This window comes from Tamandua tetradactyla, chromosome 26 (assembly GCF_023851605.1).
Source record: "Tamandua tetradactyla isolate mTamTet1 chromosome 26, mTamTet1.pri, whole genome shotgun sequence".
Classification (NCBI taxonomy): Eukaryota; Metazoa; Chordata; class Mammalia; order Pilosa; family Myrmecophagidae; genus Tamandua; species Tamandua tetradactyla.
Window position 1 is genome coordinate 28099343 of NC_135352.1, and position 27206 is coordinate 28126548.

The following is a 27206-nucleotide window of genomic DNA, read 5'->3' on the forward strand; positions in this document are numbered from 1 at the left end:
GCCGGGGCGTTTCTGGAGCGGCGCCGTGGTGGCTGAGGGCTGGGACGGCCAGAGGCGGAAGGGGCGTGTGGCCGTTTAGGAAGGTTCGAGGAGTAGCTTTTATTTTCATGTTCCCCAAAAGCGGCAGGTTCGCAACAGAGGGATGGCCGCCTGGTGTTCTCATGTGCACAGACTTTGTTTTTTGGGATCGTGAGAGGGGTCTTTTTACCTCCCTTGAGGCCGGACCAACGCGAGGTGCTTGGCGGCCTGCTCCTGACCAATCGGTCCAAGTAGGCCTTGGAGTTGTCAGAAATCCCTTCGCGCTTGGGAGGGTAGGCTCAGTCCTGGTGCTTATTGAGGTGAATTTTTTTCACTGGCTTTTTGGTGGAAAATTTTAAGACTGTAGAAGGCTGTAAATCAGATATTTTACTCTAGAAACCCATACGCATTATTTTAAAAATTGTTCCTGTGTGCAGTAGTACTTTGCTAGCAGTTAGACCTGGGATCCTGATCTATATGATCTTTCCAGCTGTTCATTGCTAATGTGTTCTGGAGACAGATCCTGGGAGAATAGCACTTTTAAAGGACAGTGGTGGGGGGGGGGAGGGATGAGTCACCTAAAGCTTGACTGTAAAGTAGCATCAGGGAAGGCTTAGCCTTGCATGTGGGAGCTCACTTGGTGATCACCCCCGCCAAAGTGAAATGTTTAAATTCAGGAGTGAGGGGAATGCTAGATTGAAACGGGCTGAATGGGAGGTGAGAAATTAGAGGTGACTATAAATGACCTTTTCAAAAAATTTACAGTTGAGAATGATGGAATGGTGGTGGCTTAAGACACAGCTCAGCTATTTATTAACTTAATCTCATGCATCCTAGTTAACTTCTCCCACTCTCAGCGTCTTCATCTGTAGAATGGAGATGATGTTACCCAGCATTCTCATTTGACAGTTTTTGTGAAGGTAATCCAAAATAAAGTATGTGAGCCCAAAAGTGAATTGGTAATAATAGTAACGTGGTAAGTGTAATTAATGGCCAGGCCACCTGGGAAAGCATTTATTAAAACAAACAAACAAACAAAAAAACACACTCTTTTTATAACCACAGTCAGTGGTTTCAAGAGTGAGGAGTAAGTAAAACGAGTGAATCTTGGAAGGGCCAAAAATCTGAGAGAAGACACAGATGGGTCAAACAGCAATATCTCTTACTGGGCTCTAAGCTTGAGGATGTAAGAGCCATGTCTTTGTGGCTAAATAGAATGAAACTCTTTCAGCACATATGGTCCGGAAAACAAATTAATTGATATTCATCCTTTCCATTTTTTCTCAAGCTGCCAGTTTAAGTGCAGAATTAGTTGGTTCCAGATCAGAGGCTCCACTGATTTATTTCCTAGTGATACACCAAAGATAATGTGCTCTGTTTGCTCCTGATGTTCTATTCACCAAGATTCTTTTGTTTTCTCCTGAAGTTGTTGCTTTGGACTACCAAGTAGATGTTCCATTCCAACAAAGTGTCATAACTAACCTGAACCAATTCCACCATAATTGTTACACATAGCTAAAGGGATTTTAAAAATATTGAACAATGTACTTTCATGTTAAACTCTGTATGTGTTTCATTGCTCGCATATCAATACAACCAATTTATACTTTTTGGTGCCTCTGATAAAAGTTAATTTTTCTGATTATGTGGGTTGCGTGTTTATCAGAAAAATATTAATTCTGGAAAAGGTCGTGTGGACCTGGTCATTCTATGGCATCATGTCTGATTTTACCCTTTTGTGAAAAGATAGTTATAGTCAGGAAGAAAAGTAGATTTCATGTAGGAAAAAAATGAAGGCCGATGCCTGATGTTTGAGTTTTTCCTTCTGGTCTCTCTGTTTCCTGTAGTATCTAACTAAAGAAAACTAAGCTAGTTGTAATGTTTCATGTTTATGTATGGTGTGGGCAGATCCTGAAAAAATAGACAGTTGGCTGCTACCATCTGAGCTGTTTTGGCTTCTTGAGTTTTGCTTTGCTCGGTTGTTAGGAGAAATAAATCAGACAGGGGGCCATAGTTTAAGAATGTTAGATTCTTTCAGCAGTTCTTTTTTTTTTTTCTCCAGCAGTTCTTTTTTGACCCATTTCTTCACATAGAGAAAACTGGAATTTGAAGTACTATTTTTTTTTTTTTTTTTTTTAGTGTTGTCTCATTTGATGATTGAACTTTGGTGGGGAACAGTGGTTACTTTGACCTTCTTTCAAGATTACAAGATATTCTCTGGCCTAGATTTTATGGATGGAGTGATGAAAGGATCACCACATTCTCTGCTCTGTTTTAAGAAGGTACCAAATGGGGGAAAATGCAGATTTAAATATAATTATTCCTTGCTCTTTCTTTTTAGATATGTCCACAATAAAGAATTAAAACAGTCATTTCAAATTTATTATTTTCAAATCTAGTATCCCTAATTGATATCTTGTCCAAAGCATCAAAATACCTTGGTAAATCCCCTACTAATAGGAATAGCTTAGATAAAATTGAATCGGACCCGACACTTCACTTTTTTATTTTGCTTTTGGGGTTGTGATGTCCAGATCTGAATCCTTTCTGTTACTAAAGCATCTGGTGGAGATGGAAGCCTCACTTTTTGTTTTTAACATTGTTTCACAGTCTCAGATCTTGCATTGGACAACCTCAGGGGATATCAAATTGTAGTTTTTTCAAGTAGGAACCCCTGATTATTTATTCCTGCTAGTTTTTTAAAAGAGGAAAAGAAAAATAATTTGGGTCCTATTTAAACATTGATCTTTCATTCTTGAGATGTGTCAGCTGAGTTAACTGTTTAAATAAATTTGAGATTGAGTTCCCAAGGTTCCTTTCAATTCCCAGGGACAGTCTGGCTCTAAATTCTTATTCTTACCTGATATGCTCACACTCTTAGTGGGGAAGAGGAGGACCTTTAACCTTATCAGATTCTTATGCGACATCTTTTTCTTCAACTCTAGCCTCCTCACATGTTGCTTGATTCCCATTATCATCTTTCCAACTAATGTGGAACCCTCAGTTTTTTATTTCTTTGTCTTTTCTTCAGATTCTTTAAGAAAATTAAATTTTTACTCTAAATTATGCAGAGCAGTTTAGCCTCACACACCCATCTCAGCTTTGGAGCTACCTTTGCATATCCCAAATCTTATTGGGTCTTGTGGAACAAAGGGTCTTATAGGGAGGCATCCACTCCTTGGCATTGGCAAAAGTTTTGAAATTTTGAGTATTCTCTCCCTTCTAGCATTATAGGTGGATGTTAGCCTTAATTTTAATTGATATCCATTATATCATGCTCCCTTAAAAGGAAGCAAAGTCATTTTTTAATTTAAAATAATTTTCACCCAGTTATGTATATTTTCCTCTTCATTCATTGATTCAGCAAATAAATGCTGCACACTTTATGTCCCAGTCACTGAAAATAGGTTTGGTAATACAGCAGTCAACGAGAAACAAGTAAAGTCTTCAACATAAAGCTTACATTTTAGTGAGAAACAGACAAGGAACAAATGGTTAAATTATATACTGTCAGGCAATAGTTCTAGGAAGAAAAACAGCGTAGGGTGTGTGGCTATAGAGTGGTGGTACTATTATTTTAGATATGATATTCAGGGAAGTTCTTTTAGAGAAAGTGGCAATTGAAGAGATTAAAGAATAAAGTGAGGAGGTGAGCCATGTAAAAATCTTGGGAAAGAACATTTAGAGCAAATGGAAAGGCCCTAAGGCAGAATTAGGCCTAGGAACAATAGAGAGGACAGAGTGGCTGGTGCACAGTGAGAGATGGGAGGAGTAATAGGCAGAGAAATTGAAGAGGTAGCCAGGGCTCTGGTTATAAAGAGTCTTGTAGGCTAAAGGAGGACTTTGAATTTTTTTTTAAGTGTTGTGGGAAGGCATTAGAAAGTTTTATGCAGGAGAATAACTGATTGACTTACATGATTTTTGGGGGGGGTTTCAAATACTATAAAATTCATCCTTTTAAAAAGTATGCAATTCACTGGTTAATAGTATATTCATGAGGTTGTGCAACCATCATCATTATGTAATTCCAGAACATTTAATTGCCCTAAAGAAACCCCCTAGCAGTATATGTTACCAATCCCTCCCCATAGCCCTTCTCCCCCAAGACCTGGAAGCCACTACTCTGCTTTTTTGTCTCTATAGATTTGCTTATTCTGGACATTTCATATAAATGGAATCATATAATAAGTGCCCTTTTGTGCATAGCTTCTTTTATTTAGCATCGTGTTTTCAAGGTTCATCCATATTATAGCATGTATAAGTACTTCATTTCTTCTTTGTGGCTGAATGATATTCCAGTGTATGGATATACTACATTTTGCTTATCTGTTCAATTGAAGGATGTTTGAATCATTTCCACCCTTTGGCTTTTATGAATAATGCAGCTAAGAACACTCATGTATATGTTTTTGTGTGAACATATGCTTTCATTTCTTCTCAGTGTATAACTAGGAGTGGAGTTGCTGGGTCATATGGTAACTCCATATTTAATGTTTTCAATCCATATTTTATGTTTTGAGGAACTGCCAGAGTGTTTTCCAAAGCAGGAGTAGCACTTTATATTCTCACTAGCAATGTATTAGGTTCCAGTTTCTGCATATGCTTTCCAATACTTGTTGTTTTCCTTTTTTTTAAAGAAGTAGCCATTTTGATTGGTGTGAGTGGTATCTCATTGTGGTTTTGATTTACGTTTGTGTCATAGCTAGAAATAATTGCTTAATCCAAGGCCATGAGGATTTACATCTATGTTTTCTTTAAAGAGTTTTATAGCTTTAGCTATTATATTTAGGCCTTTGGTTCATTTTGAGTTAATTTATGTAAATGGTTTGAAGTAGGGATCCAAATTCATTCTTTTGCATGTGGGTATCCTATTGTCCCAGCACCATTTGTTGAAAAGATTATTCTTTTCTCAGTTAAATTGTCTTGTGAAAATCAATCGGTCATTGATGTATAGGTGTATTTATGTACTCTCAGTTCCATTGATCTATATGTTTATCCTTATGCCTGTACCACAGTCTTGATTACAGTAGCTATATAGGAAATTTTGAAACTGGGTAATATGAGTCCTCCAGTTTTGTTCTTTTTCAATATTGTTTTGGCTATTTTAGGTTCTTCGTATTTCTATATGAACTTTAGGATCAGCCCATCGATTTCTGCAAAAAAAAGTCAATAGGGATGATTTATGTTTTGAAAGTAACACTATGGCTGTTGCATGAAGAATGTATTGTAGACTGCATGATTAAGGCAGCAAAACCTGTTAAGATGCTACTTAAGTAGTCCAGTGAAAGGTGGTGTTGGGTTGGAACAGGGTATAAACCATTGAATTGGTAAGAAGAGGTTGAATTTTAAAGGTATGACTCTATGTTTGTAGATGAATTGTTTATGATGTGAGCAAAAGAAAGAAAGTAAAGGTGATTATAACATTTTGAGCTGGGCAACTGAGTGAATGGTGTTGCCATTTACTGATATGGGGAACCCTGAGGGAAGAGAGAAGATTAGGAGACAAAAACCATGCGTTTGCTTTTGAGCATCCTGAATTTGAGAAGTCTATTCGAAATGATTATGGGGATGTCAAGTAGAAAATTATATATACATGTCTGGGAAAGGTCAGAGTTGAAAATATGAGTGTGAAGATGGTATTAAAAACCTTGGGACAAAATGAAGTAAATGAAGGGACTGACTAGGAAAGAGGTCTGAAGACTGAACATGGGGTATTCCAACTATAAGAGGAAAAGATCCAACAAAAGAGAGCAGATAGCAGCAAAATCAGGAGAATGTGTATAGTATCATGAATGTAAAGGAAAGAAAATGTTTGAAGATGAAAAGAATGATTATCTGTGTCACAAGTTGAGAAGGTGAATACAGTGAGAACTGAGAAGTGTGCATTGGAGGTCATTGAAGAATGCTATTTAGTAGTGGTGAGAACAAAAGATTGGAGTGGATTAGAGAATGAATAGGTAGAGATGAAGTGGAAACAGAAGGTTTTTTTAAGAAATCATTTTTTCTTTCCTTTCCACCCTTAATTTGTTTTAGTTCTATAGAAATTTTTATGCATAAAAGTAACGATAATAAAGGGTGGGCAATAATGGCTCAGTGGCAGAGTTCTCGCCTGCCATACTGGAGACCTGGGTTCATTTGCCAATGCCTGCCCATGTAAAAAAACAGAAGGAGCAATAATAGAGATTTCTGCTTCCAATCAAGATGGGGTAACAGAGACAGTATTTATTCTCCTGCATGAGACAATTAAAAAAGTCGATAAAGTATATGAAAAATTGGTACATATTACATGCACTAAAACACAGGTAAGAATGCTAGCAGATTTCTGACTGAAAATAATAATGTGAAATAACAGTGGATTGACATCTTTAAAATACTGAATTCTATAGGCAGAAAAATTGTCTTTATAATATTAATATATGATAAACACTTTTTCAGATAAACAGAAGCTGAAAGAATTACCATCATTCTCACACTAAAAGAAATAGTAAAGGTAGGCCTGCATATAGAAGAACAATACCAGTTGGAAAGGTAGATCTATACAAGGAAATCAAGAGCCCCAGAAATGTCAACTGCATGGGTAAATAGATAAGGTTTTAAAAAATTGTTTAAATCTCTTTAAAAGACAATTGGCTATTAGCAAAAATAGAATAATAGCAATGTGCTTTAGAAGTGGATATATGCTATTTTTAGGTTCTTATACATGAAGCAATATAATATTAAAGATAAAGTGCAGTAATTTAAAAATGTGTGCTATAAACCCTAAAGCAACAGCTAAAATAATAAAACAGACTTGTAACTAATCAGCTAACAAAGGAGAGCAAGTGGAATCATAAAAATATTCAATTAAACGAAAATAAGATAAAAAAGGAGGAAAAAGTGAACAAAAAAACTGACAGGACAGATTGAAAACAAATGGAAAAATGATAGATTTTAATGTAACTGTATCAATAATCACATTAAATGAAGTAGTCGAAATTTGAAGGTGGAGATTATTAGATTAGATAATACAGCAAGACCCAATTATTTGCTACCTGTAAGAATCATACTTCAAAGGCAAAGATACAAATAGATTGATTAAGTGTTAAAATGATGAAAATAAATACCATAGTAATACTAATCAGAAAACAGAGTGGCTAATTTTAACATCAAACAAAGATTTCTAAGCAAAGAATGTTATCAGGAATAAAGAAGGTCATTTCATATGGAAAAATTTATAATTTATCAAGAAGAAATTCATCAATACAGAAACAAGTGTTGAGAAAATGCAGAGAAATAGAAGCACTCATTCATTGCTGGTTGCAATGTAATATGGTTCAGCCACTGTATCAGATTGTGGCAGTTCCTCAGAAAACTAAGTATATAATTACCATATGACCTGTAAAGTCCACGACTAGTTATATATTCAAAAAAATGGAAGCAGGGACTTGAACAGATATTTGTACACAGTGACATTTTTTACAATTGCCAAAAGCTGGAAGCAACACAAGTATCCATCAACTGATGAATGGATAAACAAATGTGTGTACACCCCCCACACACACACACAATGGAATATTATTCAGCTGTAAAACAGGAATCAGGTCCTGATACATGCAATAACATGGATGAACCTTGAGGACATTAAACTGAGTGAACTAAGCCAGACACTGAAGAAAGTGTATTATCTCACTGATTTGGAACAATTAGAATAAGCAAACTCACAGAGTTAGGATCTCAAAAATAGGTTAACATGGGACTGGGTGGGGATAAGGCTTAGAATGTTCAGAGTCCCTGTTTGGAATGATGGAAATGCTTTGGTAATGGCTGATGGTGATGGTAGCACAATATTGTGAACATAATTAACAGCACTAAAAATATATATCTAAATGTGTTTGAAAGGGGAAATGTTAAATTGTATAAATGGTAACAGCTAAAATTAGCCAGGATAAATGAAAGCATTTCCATGCAATGACTTGTATATGAAGGTTTATAGCAGCTTTAGTTTTAAAATTTTTAAATGTGTTTGTATGCTGTATGGCGGGGGTCATGTTTCGTTCTTTTTTCCGTATGAGTATCTCCTTATAGCACCATTTGTTGAATTTTTTTTTTTTTGGTTTGGTTTTTCATTTGTTTGCTTGTTTGTTTTTTTGGGAATTGCATGGGCCAGGAATTGAACCTGGGTCTCCCGCATGGCAGGCAAGAATGCTACCATAAACTACCCTCGTACCCCCCCAGCTTTAATTTTAATAGCCTTAAACTGGAAATAATCCAAGTGTCCATCAGCAGGTAAATGGATAAACAATCTGTGGTATAAATAATACTCAGCAATAAAAAGGAATGAGCTATTCGTGCATGTTGCAACATGGATACATCTTAAAACTATTATACTGTATGAAGGATCCCAGACAAAAACATGTACACAGTGTATGATATCATTGATAAAAATTCTAGGAAATGCAAGCAAATGTACAATGACAGAAAACAGATCAGTCGTTTTCTGGGAGAGAAGGGGTGGAAGGGAGTGATTTCAAAGGGTATGAGGTAATAGAAAACTTTTGAGGATGATGGAAATGTTCATTATCCTGAATATAGTGGTGGTTTGATGGGTATATACATATGTCAATCCTTAGCAAATTGTACATATGAAATGTGTATAATTTATTGTGTGTCAATTGTAGCTCAATGAATTGTATGTTAGTTATGACTCAATAAAGCCTTCTACTTTAAAAAAAAGATAGCAAGAGAAATATAACATCTATATTCCCATCACCACTTCAATATTGGCACTCTGCTGTTCTGTATGAGGGAGTTGGGCTGTAAAGGAGATCCAAGGAATGGTTCCTAGAAACTTCTCTGCCTAGAAGGTGATATTGGATCAAGCAAGGATTTTTGTTTTTTATTAAGGTAGAGTACAGTATATTTATATAGTGTATATTTATATGCAATTAGGAAAGAGAACAAATGGATAAAAGTGTTAAGAGGGACTGTCGAAAGAGTCCTTGAGTCCTTGAGTAGGCAAGAAAGGCTGGTTCCTGTGCATGGGGGGGTGTAGGTCTTGAAGAAGAGGCTAACTCACCCATAACAGGAGGAAAGACAAAGACATAGATAGGATTGGCTTAATATGCCACACTGAATCTTTGTTAACGATGGTGATAATATCAACAATTAGAACAATGAGAATAGTTACACCTCTGTACTCATTAATGAAACAAGTCACAACAAATTTGACAGTGTTTGCGTTTCTATGATGAAGTTTTCAACTGAAAAACTGGTGCATATCTAGGTACAGATTTCTCTGTTTCCAGGTAAGAAAGGATAATGCCCCCAGCTAACTCTCCTTTAAACTCATGCTCATTGGGTCTGGAATGGAGTCATCAATTCATAGAGATGCTGAAAAGCCTTTCTGTGTATTCAATATGAAATTACATTTCCAAGCAAGTCTGTCAGTGTTTGTGGTTTTCTCTTAAACAAAATCCTCAGTCCACTGTCAAATTGTCAGGACCAGCCCACCATCACTCCCACCACATTACCTACACAACAAACTCAGCAGGAGCCATCCTTTATTAAGGGGTGCTAGGTACCACTATCTCACACAGTCCTCACAACAGCCCTTTGAGATACACATGTTATTATTATCCCCCATTATTAGTTGTGGAAAACGTGGCTTATAAAGGTTAGGTTATTGCCCAAAGTCACATCTCAGAGTTGGCCGAGCTAGAATTATAATCCAAGTTCATGTGACTCTGAAGTCCTTGCTTATAGAAAGAGTTGTGTGCTATACTTCTTCTTCCCTTGTGATTGAGAAGTTTTACTGGCAAGAGGAGATATATGCATATTTCCCACCAATTCTAACTTATTAAAAAGACCACATTTTGACAATAATAAAGGAACTCAGAAGAATGAAAATAATTTACTGTTCCGACATCCTGTTGCAGCAACTGTTTTCATTTTTCTACATTTCCTTTCAATCCTTGTCCATATGTACATATTTTACATAGACACAGCTAATTTTATACTCTGCTTTTATGCTTAATGTTATGCCAGACATTTTCCTTGTTGCTATTTAGTCTTTCATGTATGCATAAATATTCCATTTTGTTAATGTGCCATGATTTAGTTAACCACCCTCCCAACACACACGCAATGAACAAAATTTCCTTCCAATTTTTTACTTTTACAAACTATGCTGCAGCAAACAATTTGATTCTTGGCCCCCCGCCCCATCCCCCATCCTTTGTAATTTCATCTTTGAGTAATTTCCCAGAGTGAGATTACCGAATAATAATTATAACATATTTATGGTTTTGATATTTTAAAATAAGATGAAATTAGGAGAGTTTGTATCTTTCATGAGAGCAGATAAATATCTTAACTGGCAAGACACAGGTTAACTACATGAATTATTGTTTAGGAGGACCAAAACTAAAGACAAATGGGGAAATAACTGCTAATGGCTTCAGGATTTCTTTTTTGGGTGATGAAAATGTTCTGGAACTAGATACATGGTTGCACAACTTTGTGAATTTACTTAAAAGATTTAATTGTAGGCACACTTTAAAAGGGTGAATTTTATGGCATGTTAATTACATGTCAATAAAGCTGATATAAAAATTAAAGTCATATTTTCCGATTTTCTGTTCTATTATTATTAGGAGATTGAATAAGATAATATATATGAAGTGCTTAGAACAGTCCTGTCAAATAATTTTCAATAAATATTAGTTATTTTTGTTACTTTAGTGGATAATGCAGTCAGCCTTGCCTAGGCTTTGCTGAGAATTGTGATCCAGCATACATGCTGAATCGTTCCTGACCTATCATTGTTCTTTTATCCCATTAAATCATTCTTGGTTATTAACACCTCTAAATGGTGAGCCTGAGTTTATTGGATCTTTCCTGATATGGCAATTAGCTGGGAGCAGAAGCTCATGTCGAGAAAATGAATTTTGATAAATAGACTTGAGCTATAAATCTAGAAGTGGAGGAGTGCCCCAATGAAGGGATTGCAGCACGGTGAGCCTGGATGTTGCACATAGCAGTGCCCCTGCATTTTTGGGAAGGACTGATAAGCCCTGGATACCCTGCTTGCAGGGTTGTGGGAGGATCAGTAGAAGAGGGCAGGTGCTCAGAAAGGGGGTGGAATTAAAGGGAACCTTTGCTTAGGTTACAGTTTTGCCTGAGGCTGACCTTGAGTGAAGCTGTCCTAAAGGAGTAAAGACAACCTAATTAAAAAAAATGAGTGAAGAAGTGTTTGCAAAGTCCCACTGGGGCCCTCGGATAAAGGAGGAAATATTCAGCTTCCCCATTTGGAGAAATTCCTGATATTCTCAGCAAGAAGTGGGGACAACCAAATAAATAGACTGAACCCTTGATTTTAGGCTTCGCCCATATGAAACTTATTCCTGCAAAGAAGAAGCTAAGCCTACAAATAATTAAGCGTAAGAGTCACCTCAGAGAACCTCTGTTGTTGCTCAGAGGAGGCCTCTCTCTCTCTAAGCCAACTTGGCACATTACCTCACTGCCCTCCCCACTATGTGGGACATGACTCCCAGAGGTGTAAAACTCCTTGGCAACGTGAGACAGAACTCTCGGGATTTGCTGGGACCTGGCATTATGGGATTGAGAAAGTCTTCTTGCCCAAAAGGGGGAAGAGAGAAATAAGACAAAATAAAGTTTCAGTGGCTGAGAGATTTCAAACAGAGTTAAGAGGTTTTCCTGGAGATTATTCTTTTACATTACACAGATATGCCTTTTTAGTTTTTGGTGTATTGGAGTGGCTGGAGTGAAGTACCTGAAACTGTTGAACTGTGTTCCAGTAGCCTAGGTTCTTGAAGATGATTATATAATGAAATAGCTTTTACATTGTGATTGTGTTGTTGTGCAAACCTTGTGTCTAATGCTCCTTTTATCCAGGGTATCAACAGATGAGTAAAAAAATATGGATTAAAAAATAAATAACAAATAAATATGACTGGTGAATCATTAAATTGATATCACCTTTAGTCTCCAGTATCTTAGAGCAGCTAGAAGTAAAAACCTAAAATTGTGGAACTGTAACCGATGTCAAACCCTGAAATATGTTCTACAACTAATTGTGGTGCTGTGCTTTGAAATTTATTGCTTTTTTGTATATATGTCATTTTTCATTAAAAAAAGAAGGAAAAAGTTGATTGTGATGATAAAAATATGTATAAGCCTTGTAGCTTCTTATATTCTGGAGCAGCTAAAAGGAAAAAAAATCTGAGAGGATTGTAAAATAAATAAATAAATAAATAATAGGGGTAATAACGAGTAAAATAAAATACTAGTGGTCAGTGAGAGGTAAGGGTAAGGGGTATGGTATGCTGAATTTTTTTCTTTTTATTTCTTTTTCTGGAGTGATACAAATGTTCTGAAAATGCTCATGATGATGAATATACAACTATGTGACGATATTGTGAGCCATTGATAGTGCACTACGTATGGACTGTATGTATATGAAGAATGTCAACAAAAATATTTTTAAAAAGTTTCAAATCGGACTTGCGGAGAAGATGGCGGCTTAGTAAGACGCGCGGATCTTAGTTTCTTCTCCAGGACAGCTACTAGGGGAGTAGAAACGATACAGAACAGCACCCAAAGCCACAACAGAGATAAAAAAGACAGCGTACCCCATCCTGGAACGGCTGGCTGGCTGAGAGAAGCCGCTCGGGTGAGATTGCCAAGGCGCGCAGGCTTCACCGGGCGGGGCGGCAAGCGGCCGGAGTCACTCCCTTCCCCCTTCCCGGGCCGGCTGGGAGAATTGGAGAGGCGGTCCCCTGAAACCGTGGCGGCTGGCGCCCACACCACGCGCGGCCCCCCGGACCAACTGAGAGAATTGGATTGGAAATCCCCAGGCCGCGGAGAACGGTGACGGGTGGTGGAGGCCCCTTCCAAACCCATGACTCCCCAGAAATGTGCACTCTCCCGGGCGGGCCGCTGCCGCTGGCGCCCTCCCGCCACGCTTGTCGCCCGGGCGACTAGGAAATTCGAATGGGCGCTTTCCCGGGCTGCGGCGGCCAGCAACCCTCCCCACGTTTGGACCCCGGGCCGGCTCGAACTCTTCCAAGCCGCTTCGGCTAGTGAACCTCCTGGACGGCGAGAGTTTTCCAAAGTTAAAGGTCCCACAGCACCTTTTACTGGTGGGACCCGCAGACAAACGTGTGCCACGAGCGCCACCTACTGGGCAGGATAAGAAAAACAGAACCCAGAGATTTCACAGAAAAATCTTCCAAACTTTTGGATCCAATACCCAGGGAAATCTGTCTAAATGCGCAGACGCCAACAGAAGATAACGGATCACGCTCAAATAATTGAAAATATGGCCCAGTCAAAGGAACAAACCAATAGTTCAAATGAGATACAGGAGCTGAGACAACTAATGCTGAATATACGAACAGAAATGGAAAACCTCTTCAAAAACGAAATCGATAAATTGAGGGAGGACATGAAGAAGACATGGGCTGAACATAAAGAAGAAATAGAAAAACTGAAAAAACAAATCACAGAACTTATGGAAGTGAAGGACAAAGTAGAAAAGATAGAAAAAACAATGGATACCTACAATGATAGATTCAAAGAGACAGAAGATAGAATTAGTGATTTGGAGGATGGAACATCTGAATTCCAAAAACAAACAGAAACTATCGGGAAAAGAATGGAAAAATTTGAACAGGGTATCAGGGAACTCAAGGACAATATGAACCGCACAAATATACATGTTGTGGGTGTCCCAGAAGGAGAAGAGAAGGGAAAAGGAGGAGAAAAACTAATGGAAGAAATTTTCACTGAAAATTTCCCAACTCTTATGAAAGACCTAAAATTACAGATCCAAGAAGTACAGCGCACCCCAAAGAGATTAGACCCAAATAGGCGTTCTCCAAGACACTTACTAGTTAGAATGTCAGAGGTCAAAGAGAAAGAGAGGATCTTGAAAGCAGCAAGAGAAAAACAATCCATCACATACAAGGGAAACCCAATAAGACTATGTGTAGATTTCTCAGCAGAAACCATGGAAGCTAGAAGACAGTGGGATGATATATTTAAATTACTAAAAGAGAAAAACTGCCAACCAAGACTCCTATATCCAGCAAAATTGTCCTTCAAAAATGAGGGAGAAATTAAAACATTCTCAGACATAAAGTCACTGAGAGAATTTGTGACCAAGAGAGCAGCTCTGCAAGAAATACTAAAGGGAGCACTAGAGTCAGAACCGAAAAGACAGAAGAGAGAGGTATGGAGAAGAGTGTAGAAAGAAGGAAAGTCAGATATGATATATATAATACAAAAGGCAAAATGGTAGAGGAAAATATTATCCAAACAATAATAACACTAAATGTTAATGGACTGAATTCCCCAATCAAAAGACATAGACTGGCAGAATGGATTAAAAAACAGGATCCTTCTATATGCTGTCTACAGGAAACACATCTTAGACCCAAAGATAAACACAGGTTGAAAGTGAAAGGTTGGGAAAAGATATTTCATGCAAATAACAACCAGAAAACAGCAGGAGTGGCTATACTAATATCCAACAAGTTAGACTTCAAATGTAAAACAGTTAAAAGAGACAAAGAAGGTCACTATATACTAATAAAAGGAACAATTAAACAAGAAGACATAACAATCATAAATATTTACGCACCGAACCAGAATGCCCCAAAATACGTGAGGAATACACTGCAAACACTGAAAAAGGAAATAGACACAAATACCATAATAGTTGGAGACTTCAATTCCCCACTCTCATCAATGGACAGAACATCTAGACAGAGGATCAATAAAGAAATAGAGAATCTGAATATTACTATAAAGGAGCTAGACTTAACAGACATTTATAGGACATTAAATCCCACAACAGCAGGATACACCTTTTTCTCAAGTGCTCATGGATCATTCTCAAAGATAGACCATATGCTGGGTCACAAAGCAAGTCTTAACAAATTTAAAAAGATTGAAATCATACACAACACTTTCTCGGATCATAAAGGAATGAAGTTGGAAATCAATAATAGGCGGAATGCCAGAAAATTCACAAATACGTGGAGGCTCAACAACACACTCTTAAACAACGAGTGGGTCAAAGAAGAAATTGCAAGAGAAATTAGTAAATACCTCGAGGCAAATGAAAATGAAAACACAACATATCAAAACTTATGGGATGCAGCAAAGGCAGTGCTAAGAGGGAAATTTATTGCCCTAAATGCCTATATCAGAAAAGAAGAAAAGGCAAAAATGCAGGAATTAACTGTTCGCTTGGAAGAACTGGAGAAAGAACAGCAAACTAATCCCAAAGCAAGCAAAAGGAAAGAAATAACAAAGATCAGAGCAGAAATAAATGAAATTGAAAACATGAAAACAATAGAGAAAATCAATAAGACCAGAAGTTGGTTCTATGAGAAAATCAATAAGATTGATGGGCCCTTATCAAGATTGACAAAAAGAAGAAGAGAGAGGATGCAAATAAATAAGATCAGAAATGGAAGAGGAGACATAACTACTGACCTCACAGAAATAAAGGAGGTAATAACAGGATACTATGAACAACTTTACGCTAATAAATACAACAATTTAGATGAAATGGACGGGTTCCTGGAAAGACATGAACAACCAGCTTTGACTCAAGAAGACATAGATGACCTCAACAAACCAATCACAAGTAAAGAAATTGAATTAGTCATTCAAAAGCTTCCTAAAAAGAAAAGTCCAGGACCAGATGGCTTCACATGTGAATTCTACCAAACGTTCCAGAAAGAATTAGTACCAATTCTCCTCAAACTCTTCAAAAAAATCGAAGTGGAGGGAAAACTACCTAATTCATTCTATGAAGCCAACATCACCCTCATACCAAAACCAGGCAAAGATATTACAAAAAAAGAAAACTACAGACCAATCTCTCTAATGAATATAGATGCAAAAATCCTCAATAAAATTCTAGCAAATCGTATCCAACAACACATTAAAAGAATTATACATCATGACCAAGTAGGATTCATCCCAGGTATGCAAGGATGGTTCAACATAAGAAAATCAATTAATGTAATACACCATATCAACAAATCAAAGCAGAAAAATCACATGATCATCTCAATTGATGCAGAGAAGGCATTCGACAAGATTCAACATCCTTTCCTGTTGAAAACACTTCAAAAGATAGGAATACAAGGGAACTTCCTTAAAATGATAGAGGGAATATATGAAAAACCCACAGCTAATATCATCCTCAATGGGGAAAAATTGAAAACTTTCCCCCTAAGATCAGGAACAAGACAAGGATGTCCACTATCACCACTATTATTCAACATTGTGTTGGAGGTTCTAGCCAGAGCAATTAGACAAGAAAAAGAAATACAAGGCATCAAAATTGGAAAGGAAGAAGTAAAACTATCACTGTTTGCAGACGATATGATACTATATGTCGAAAACCTGGAAAAATCCACAACAAAACTACTAGAGCTAATAAATGAGTACAGCAAAGTAGCAGGTTACAAGATCAACATTCAAAAATCTGTAGCAGTTCTATACACTAGTAATGAACAAGCTGAGGGGGAAATCAAGAAACGAATCCCATTTACAATTGCAACTAAAAGAATAAAATACCTAGGAATAAATTTAACCAAAGAGACAAAAAACCTATATAAAGAAAACTACAAAAAACTGTTAAAAGAAATCACAGAAGACCTAAATAGATGGAAGGGCATACCGTGTTCATGGATTGGAAGACTAAATATAGTTAAGATGTCAATCCTACCTAAATTGATTTACAGATTCAAAATCCCAACAACTTATTTTTCACAAATAGAAAAACCAATAAGCAAATTTATCTGGAAGGGCAGAGTGCCCCGAATTGCTAAAAACATCTTGAGGAAAAAAAACGAAGCTGGAGGTCTAGCGATGCCGGACTTTAAGGCATATTATGAAGCCACAGTGGTCAAAACAGCATGGTATTGGCATAAAGATAGATATATCGACCAATGGAATCGAATAGAGTGCTCAGATATAGACCCTCTCATCTATGGACATTTGATCTTTGAAAAGTCAGTCAAGCCAACTCACCTGGGACAGAACAGTCTCTTCAATAAATGGTGCCTAGAGAACTGGATATCCATATGCAAAAGAATGAAAGAAGACCCATTTCTCACACCCTATACAAAAGTTAACTCAAAGTGGATCAAAGATCTAAACATTAGGTCTAAGACCATAAAACAGTTAGAGGAAAATGTTGGGAGATATCTTATGGATCTTACAACTGGAGGCGGTTTTATGGACCTTAAACCTAAAGCAAGAGCACTGAAGAAGGAAATAAATAAATGGGAGCTCCTCAAAATTAAACACTTTTGTGCATCAAAGAACTTCATCAAGAAAGTAGAAAGACAGCCTACACAATGGGAGACAATATTTGGAAATGACATATCAGATAAAGGTCTAGTATTCAGAATTTATAAAGAGATTATTCATCTCAACAACAAAAAGACAGCCAACCCAATTACAAAATGGGAAAAAGACTTGAACAGACACCTATCAGAAGAGGAAATACAAATGGCCAAAAGGCACATGAAGAGATGCTCAGTGTCCCTGGCCATTAGAGAAATGCAAATCAAAGCCACAATGAGATATCATCTCACACCCACCAGAATGGCCATTATCAACAAAACAGAAAATGACAAGTGCTGGAGAGGATGCGGAGAAAGAGGCACACTTATCCACTGTTGGTGGGAATGTCAAATGGTGCAACCACTGTGGAAGGCAGTTTGGCAGTTCCTCAAAAAGATGAATATAGAATTGCCATACGACCCAGCAATACCATTGCTGGGAATATACTCAAAGGACTTAAGGGCAAAGACATAAACAGACATTTGCACACCAATGTTTATAGCAGCGTTATTTACAATTGCAAAGAGATGGAAACAGCCGAAATCTCCATCAACAGAAGAGTGGCTAAACAAACTGTGGTATATACATACGATGGAATACTATGCAACTTTAAGACAGGATAAACTTATGAAGCATGTAATAACATGGATGGACCTAGAGAACATTATGCTGAGTGAGTCTAGCCAAAAACTAAAGGACAAATACTGTATGGTCCCACTGATGTGAACAGACATTCGAGAATAAATTCGGAATATGTCATTGGTAACAGAGTCCAGCAGGAGGTAGAAACAGGGTAAGATAATGGGCAATTGGAATTGAAGGGATACAGACTGTGCAACAGGACTAAATACAAAAACTCAAAAATGGACAGCACAATAATACCTAATTGTAAAGTAATCTTGTTAAAACACTGAATGAAGCTGCATCTGAGCTATAGGTTTTTGTTTTGTTTTGTTTTGACTTTACTATTATTACTTTTATTTTTTTCTCTATATTAACATTCTATATCTTTTTCGGTTATGTTGCTAGTTTTTCTAAACCGATGCAAATGTACTAAGAAATGATGATCATGCATCTATGTGATGATGTTAAGAATTACTGATTGCATATGTAGAATGGTATGATTTCTAAATGTTGGGTTAATTTCTTTTTTTCCGTTAATAAAAAAAAAAAAAAAAGAGAAGCGGTAATTGGAGCTGAAGGGATACAGACTGTACAACGGGACTGGATATAAAAACTCAGAAATGGACAGCACAATACTACCCAATTGTAATGCAATTATGTTAAAACACTGAATGAAGCTGCATGTGAGGTATAGGTTTTGTTTTTTTTTTTTTCTTTCTATTAATGTTTTTTTTTTTTTTTTTTTATTAAGGAAAGACAGAGAGAAGGAAGGAAGGATAGAAGGAAGGAAGGAAGGAAGAAAGGGAAACATTTTTAAACATTTTCTTGTTTTATTGTATTCTGTTTCTCCGTTTTTGTTACATGGGCTGGGGCCGGGAATCGAACCGAGGTCCTCCGGCATAGCAGGCAAGCACTTTGCCCGCTGAGCCACCGCGGCCCGCCCTCTTTCTATTAATGTTTTAATTCTTATTCTGTTGTCTTTTTATTTTTTTTTTATTTCTTTTTCTTAATTGATGCAAATGTACTAAGAAATGATGAATATGCAACTATGTGATGTTATTAAGAATTACTGATTGCACATGTAGAATGGAATGATTTCTAATTGTTTTGTTAATTCTTTTTTAATTAATAAAAAAAAAAAGTTTCAAATCACTTTCAATTTTATCCACATTTTATAGGAGAAAATTGCTAAGTGTTGAAACAGTTCTACTTAAATATATAAACAGGGTAAAATTGACTTTTGGAGGGCATAGCTATCCCTTTCTAGTTATACCCTCCCCTAGTCCCTACCTCTGGCAACTGATCTGTTCTCCATTACTATAAAGACAGCTTTGTTTTGAATAATCTTAACTTTTATCCTCATGTAATTTGCGAAGATCGCAGACTTTGAAGTCAGATAGAAATGACTGCCTTCTCAACTACTGGCTACCTTCAGGAGAAATGGAAGGATACCCAATGGGTATTCTCTCCTCCTCCTTAGGATGTCTGTTTTTGTCATTTTTGTGCCTGGGCTGTACTCAGCTGGTCATGATAAAGCAAACAGGAGTCTCAACCTTTCTACTTTACTGTAGAAAGGTCCGAAAGTTACTTGGGAAAAAAAAGTAATGACTTTGGCAGATGAGATGAGCAAATCAAGAAGAAAAAGACCCCACAAAGTGTGAGTTTGAAAAGAGGTATTTTTTTTTTTTATTATTGGAGGATGGGGTAAAGACATAGGAGGAGAAAGACTGGGGGCATGCCTGTGTCTAGGAAGATAAATGCTGAATGAGGAGCATATTAATATTCTTCCATGTGTTATGAACGAAATCTTCTTTGGCATTTTTAAAAAACATGAAGATATGTTGCTTTTAAATTATCCTGTGATCTAATTTGTTTATGTCTTCTATTTTTGGCGCAGACCATGAAACAGTCCAACTTAATCTTTTTATATTATTGTAAGTTATAGCTTTTATAATATGCATATATAATGTGCCAAACGCTGTTCAAAGTGTCTTGTTAGATTATCTCATTTATTCCTGAAAACAGCTCTAAGAGATAGGCATTATTGTTATTATTATTAATCCGTTTGACAGAAGAAAAAACCAAAATTTAGAGAGCTGAATAGCACACTCAAAGTTCCATGGTTGTCAGATGAATTTGAAGACAGCCTTCCCTTCTCATTATGCCCACTGAGGCCACTCAGCCTTAAATTCCTCATATGTAAAATAAAGAATAATTCCTAATTTGTGGGATTATTCTGAGGATTGAATGAGATAATTACTAACTTCCTGAAGCATTTTGTTTTTATTCATCTTTTGTCCCCATTGTCTAGTACAATACTTTGCACATAGAAGAGATTGAAAAAAAAAACCACTACCATTTCATGACTAAGCATTTTCTATGCCAACTGTAGTTTTCATGCAAGAAAATTTGAATTAATAATTACTGTGCTTGCACTGGGAAGACGTAGGTGAATAAGATAATCCTTCCTCTGAGGAGCTTATAGCCCCATGGGCTAAAAAACATACAGGTAGTGCTCATACATTGTTGGTAAGTACAGCTATAGCAGACGTACAGAGTTAAAGGAGCTTGGAGGTTGTGGGGAACTTAGTCTACCTGAAGGGATGGATGCCTGAAAACTGCCTTAAAGGATAAGTCAGTATTTACTGTCTATCTAATCCTTTCCAGAAAAAGCAAGCCATCTCTTTTTTTTTTTTTGAAATTTAAAAATATTAATTACCATCTATTTTCAGCACCCTGCAGTAATGACATTCCTTTGTTCTTCCTCATGCAAAAACATTTTTAAAATTTGTACATTTAGTCACTATCATTATACACTCTAAGCATTCCTAGATTATACCATCTCAATATTTATCGTCTATCTTTCTTTCTGATTTCATTTGTGCCCCCAGCCCTCCTCCCTCTGTCATTCTCACATTCAGCTTCATTCAGTGTTTTAACATAATTGTATTACAGTTAGGTAGTATTGTGCTGTCCATTTCTGAGTTTTTACATTCAGTCCTGTTGCACAATCTGTATCCCTTTAGCTCCAATTACCCAATATCTCACCCTATTTCTATCTCCTGATGGTCTCTGTTACCAATGAAATTCTCCAAGTTTATTCACTAATGTCAGTTCATATCAGTGAGACTATACAGTATTTGTCCTTTTGTTTCTGGCTAATCTCACTCAGCATAATGTCCTTAAGGTCCATCCATGTTGTTACATGCTTCATAACTTTATTCTATTTTACAGCTGCATAATATTCCATCATATGTGTATACCACAGTTTGTTTAGCCATTCGTCTGTTGATGGGCATTTTGGCTGTTTCCATCTCTTCCAATTGTAAATAATGCTGCTATAAACATTGATGTGCAAATGTCCGTTTGTGACCTTGCCCTCATGTCCTCTGATTAGATACCTAGCAATGGTATTGCCGGGTCATATAAGCCATCTCTCTTGTTCTTGATTACTTATTCATATGAACCTTGTGATCTAGTGGGCTGTGCTAATATGATAATCATTAATCACATGTGGCTTATAAAATTTTAATTAATTAAAAATAAAGAAAAAAATTCAAGTACTTAGTTGTATTAACCACATATCAAGTGCTCAGTAGTCAGAGGTGGCTAGTATTGGACAGTGCAGATATGCAACATTTCTATCATCACAGAAAATTCTATTGGAAGCCCTGATTGAGACATTTGGTTTCTCTACTGTTTCTTTTATCAGTAATCCTGCTAATGTGTCTATTTTTTCATCTGGATTTTTTTTTCCCTGTCTTTGTAATTTCTTTTCATCCTCTAGGACTGAGTTCGAATTCTACTTATTTAATGATTGAATATATTAGTCAATTAAAACCAAAAAAACACAATAATTTGGATTTGATAGAGCAGGTGAGACGAAAAGGGTAAGTATAGGCAGGTAAGACCCAGTTTGGGGAGTAGAAAACTACTAGTAGTTGGGTGTTTGTTGCTGAAGCATAAAATGCAAGAAGTGGCAGGAAATGAGGTTGGAGAGTTAAGTGCCGTGTGTATCATGTGGAAAAACCAAACTCCATCTTGTCAGCCATTGTTTCCTTAACATCTGCTTGCACAGTGCCTACAAATATTCTTTATATCCATTTTGTCTCTGTAATATTATTTATTTAATACTAAAATTGGCTCACTTCTTTCACTTAGTCTTGTCCTAAGCAATAATATCCTGACATCACAGATTTGTTATATTTGTTTTATATTTCTAATACACTTTAAAATAAATGCATTTTGGTAAAAAACTTAGGAAACATTTATCCATGGATCACTTAGAATAATCTCAGTACACAGCAATGTACTGTTCATCCATCTAGAAAATGTATGGCTCACCCCCAGCAGTGATTTAGCAGCATCAAAATGGACATCTGGCCAAAGCCAAGTATAGACCATCAAATATCACCTCTTACAACCTACTGTGTGCAAAGTACTGTGGAAATTAAATCATTGGATTGATTCAAGAGTAATGATTTAGGGAAAATCTAGAAAAATGTTAAGGCATATTCTTTTATTGTTGATATATAATAATATACAATATAATTCACCCTATTAGTAAAAAGTGGGTAGTTAACTTGTATTGTGTATTCACATGGCTGTAGTATCATGACCACTATGTAATTCCAGAACATTTTCATCAGTGAAACAATACAGGAAACCCTGTATTGTTTTGCAGTCAACCTCTGTTATCCCCACCCATAGCCATAGCAGATATTTTCTGTCTTATTTGATTTGCTTATTCTGGAAATTTCATATAAATAGAATGAAAAAAAGTAATGATAGATCTATGGTTTGGGGATACAATGTATAAAGATATTATTTGTAACAAGTATAAAAAATGGGGGGATGGAGGGACATAGAAACGTGTATGTGTATGTTATTGAAGTTAAGTTGGTATCAAATAAAATGTGATTATTACAGATTTAGGATGTTAAATTTAAGCCCTATGTTAACCACAAAGAAAATATATGAAAAATATATACAGAAAGAAATGAAAAGGGACTCAAAAAGGTCATTACAAAAAAATCAAGTAAACATGAAAGTAAGCATTAACAGAAAAATTGGAGGACAAAAAGGAGTAAGGCTTACACAAGCCAAACAACAATGTAGCAGAAGAAAGACCTGCATTATCAGGATTTGTATGTAGAATATAGAACTCCCAAAATCCAACAATCAGAAGACAAACTACCCAATTAAAGAATGAGCAAAAGATTTGGACAGATATTACATTACAGAAGACAAATGGATAGCAAATAAACATGTTAAACAGATGCTTAACATCATTAATCATTAGATAAATGTAAATAGAAGCCATAATGAGATGCTACTACGTATATATTAGCATAACCAAAATTAAAAAGACTGAGAATACTATGTGCTGAGAACGACATAGAGCAAGTGGAACTCTCATTCATTGCTGGTTGGTATGCAAGATGGCATAGCAACATTGAAAAACAGCTTGACAGATTCATATAAAGTCAAGCATACACAAACATTTTCTATACCACCCATAATCCCATTCCTATGTTTTCATTTACCAAAGAGAAAGAAAAACATGTATTCACACAGAGACTGGTAGGAGAATATTTTAATCAGCTTTGTTCATAATAGCCCCAAACTGGAAATGACCCATATGTCCTTCCTTTGGTGAATGGATAAACAAACAGTGACCCACCCATGCAATAGAAAACCACTCAGCCATTAAAAGGACTGAATTATTGATACTTATAACAACATGGATGAATCTCAAAAGCTTTAAGCTAAGCAGAAGTAGCCAGACCCCAAAGTTCATATACTGTATGATTCCACTTACATTACATTCTTTTAAAAAGCAAAAATATATATAGAAAAAACTGATCAGTGAGCGCCAGGCTAGAAAGCAGGGAAGGGTATTGACTGCAGTGGTCATGGAGGAACTTTGTGAGGTGATAGAAATGTTCTATCTTGATTGCGGTTGTGGTTACACAACCACATACAGGCATTCCTCAGAGATATTGCAGATTTGGTTCTCAACCATCACAATAAAGTGAATATTACAATAAAGTGAGTAACATGCAATTATTGGTTTCTTAGTGCATATAAAAGTTATGTTTACATTATACTGTAATTATTAAGTGTGTAATAGCATTATGTCTAAAAAACAATGTAGGTACCTTAATTTAAAAATACTTTATTGTTAAAAATTGCTAACCATCATCTGAGCCTTCAGTAAGTCGTAATCTCTTTGCTGGTAAACGGTCTTCCCTCGATGTTGATGGCTGATGACTGATCAGAGTGGTGGTTGCTGCAGGCTGGGGTGGCTGTACTGATTTCTTAAAATAAGACTGCAATGAAGTTTGCCATATTGATTGACTCTTCCTTTCACTTGAACACATGGAGTTCATTGTAGGGTTATTAATTGACTTAATTTAAATAGTGTTGCTTCTCAGGGAATGAGAAGACCTAAGGGGAGGAAAAGAGGTAAGAGAATGTCTGGCTGGTGAAGCAGCCAGAACACACACAATGTATCAATTAATTTCACCATCTTATATGGGTGTGGTTTATGGTGCCCCAAAACAATGACATAATAATATGAAAGATCACTAATAACAGATCACCAAAACAGATATAATAATAATGAAAACGTTTGAAATATCATGAGAGTTACCAAAATGTGACACAAAGACATGAAGTGGGCATCTGCTGTTGGAAAAATGGCAGCAACAGAGCTGCTCAAAGCAGGGTGGCCAAAAACTTTCAATTTTTGAGAAATGCTGTTTTGGTTTGCTAAAGTTGCCAGAATGCAGTATACCAGAAATGGATTGGCTTTTACAGAGGAGATTTATTAGGTTATAAATTTACAATTCTAAGTCCATGAAAATGTCCAGAGAAAGATACCTTCACTCAAGAAAGGCTGATCAAGTCTGGGGTTTCTCGGTTCCATGGAAAGGCACATAGTGATGTCTGTGGTCTTTCTCTCTAGACTTTTGGTTTCAAGGGGCTCTCTCAGCCTCTCCATGTGTCTTTGTCTCTTTGTTTTGTCTCTTTGTATCAGCTCTCCAAGCGTCTGTGCTTTCTCAAAAAGATCTCCCTCTTATATAACTCTGATAAACTAAAAAAGACCCACCTTGAATGGGTAGGGCCACATCTCCATGGAAATAATTTAATCCAAATGGCCCACCCCCACCCAAACGGTTTGTCTGCCCCCACACGACTGGATTTGTATTAGGGTTATTGGCTTTTCTGGGGGTACATAACAATTTCAAACCAGCACAAATGCAATATATGTATGGTGCAATAAAGTGAAACAAGATAGTAGAAAGTAAAACAAGGTAGGTGTGAACTTTTGCCAAAACTCGTCAGATTGTACTTAAAAGGGGTGAATTTTATTTTTGTATATTATACCTTTATAAACTTGACTTAAAACATAATAAAAGTGAAAAAGGAAGAGATGAGACTTAAGCTAGGTAGTGATTGCTGAATTAGAGGCAGTATTTAAGAATCCTAATTTTTGGAATCAGACAGACTTTGTTGTATCCTGGTTGCGTGATCTGAGGCAAGTTATTTAACCTCTGTAGAAACTGTCTGTCAACTATAAAATGGAGATGATAATACTCGTACCCACCTATGAGAAGAGATCATTGTTGTATTGTTTAAGTTGTGTTTAAAAGGTAAAACATGGTATGATTTGATGATTGAATCCTGGAGGTAAGGAACAGAAAGACACAAAGATAATTCACAGATCCAGTATCGAGTGCCACCAGTTAACATACAGATTTAGAGGAAAGTAAATGAGTTCAGATATAAACATGTGGAGATTAAAGAGCTGCTCTGCTAGACATCTCAGTGAGGCTACCACTGAGAATTGCATGTAGACATCCAAAGGTCAAAGTGATAATCTATAGCTCATATCAATCTAACTTTTAAAGCAAAGAAATAAAAAAATAATAATAACAGCACAGAAATAAAAAAATAATAATAGCAACACAGAAAATGAGTTGTGTTTTAAATTCAGGCTCATGTTTAATATATATCTCTGGGGTTTCTACTGGAAGTCTAATGGTTAATTTTATTGGGCTGATATCCAAACCAACTATTGTTATCAAAACTCCAAATGTCTTAGTGCTGAGCACATGATAGATACTCAACAAATACTTGTTCATTGAGTCTATTGAATATTTCTTCTTATAAAGTATTGCAAGTTTCTGTAGTCCCTGGACTCTGGCTGGATACAGGTGGGCTAAGAATACAACTCTGAGAAATGGCTGCATGACTGGAGACTCTTTTAAACTCATGCCACCTGATGGAAGGATAGGAGGAGTTACTGTTACTTGGTTTCATGACTTTGCAATAAACCTCTGGTTCTTCTTGTTCTTTCCCCTGTAATCTCTCTTGTAGGAAAGACCTGAAACTTCTCTGAGAAGCATTTGTAGCCTTTTCTTTTGTGACTTGGCAACAGGGCTTGGAAGTGTCATAGAGAGAATAAGCTTGAGCAGCTCTGCTTTATGTCAGGAAGCCATTTTAGCTCAGTGTTACCAGCTCAATCCAGCTTGAGCACCAAAGTTTTATTTTACTAATCATGCAGGAGCCTGTGCAGTCAATTAAAATGTAGTGTGACTTCCTGAAAATGTCCAGTTAACATGATTGCATTCTTTTAATTCGATTGGGCAGGATGGCACATGTCCTAAAATTTGCTGTACTTTGTTATTAGTAGCTATTTCTCACTACCCATAGTCCAAGAAAATAGTCCTCATTCTGTGCTCATTATTTCTGCCATGGACCCTGATTCTCACTGTGTGCTTCCTCAGCATCCTGTGTATGGAGCAGGCTGGGTTTGAATGTCATGGTTATTGAGCAAATTTGAAAATAAGTGGGTTTATAGGAGTCAGAGTGAGAAGAGTAGCTGGTCTAGTGAGAGGAGTGGAAAGTTAACGGACTGTAGGAGGATGAGTCATAGCTTCTCTGAGCTTCAGAAACAGCTCAGCCTGGCCAGCTGCAGGCACTTGCTTTACCATTTTAGCAAGTGAAGCTATCCATACTCCCCCAAATGGGGTGGGACAGGAGTGCTTGACAAGTCCTGAATAGGAAACTCCACATTTAGAAACTGTACCTTAGCATCGCCGCTCTACTCAGAAACAGTCTCCAAGGACTGGTCCTAGGCTAAGATCACAGGAGTAACCCTGGAGGTAACCACGGCTGGAATACAC

At 36.7% G+C, this 27206-nt stretch overlaps 1 long non-coding RNA gene across 2 annotated transcripts in view; it reads left to right on the forward strand.

Moving 5' to 3' along the window:
* The window catches only part of LOC143669906 (uncharacterized), a 60262-nt gene continuing 33056 nt past the window's right edge, over positions 1-27206 (forward strand). For both annotated transcript variants that reach the window (XR_013169117.1, XR_013169116.1), the window contains exons 1-2: positions 1-338; positions 2158-2300. This is a non-coding gene — a long non-coding RNA (uncharacterized LOC143669906). The remainder of the gene's footprint in view (positions 339-2157; positions 2301-27206) is intronic.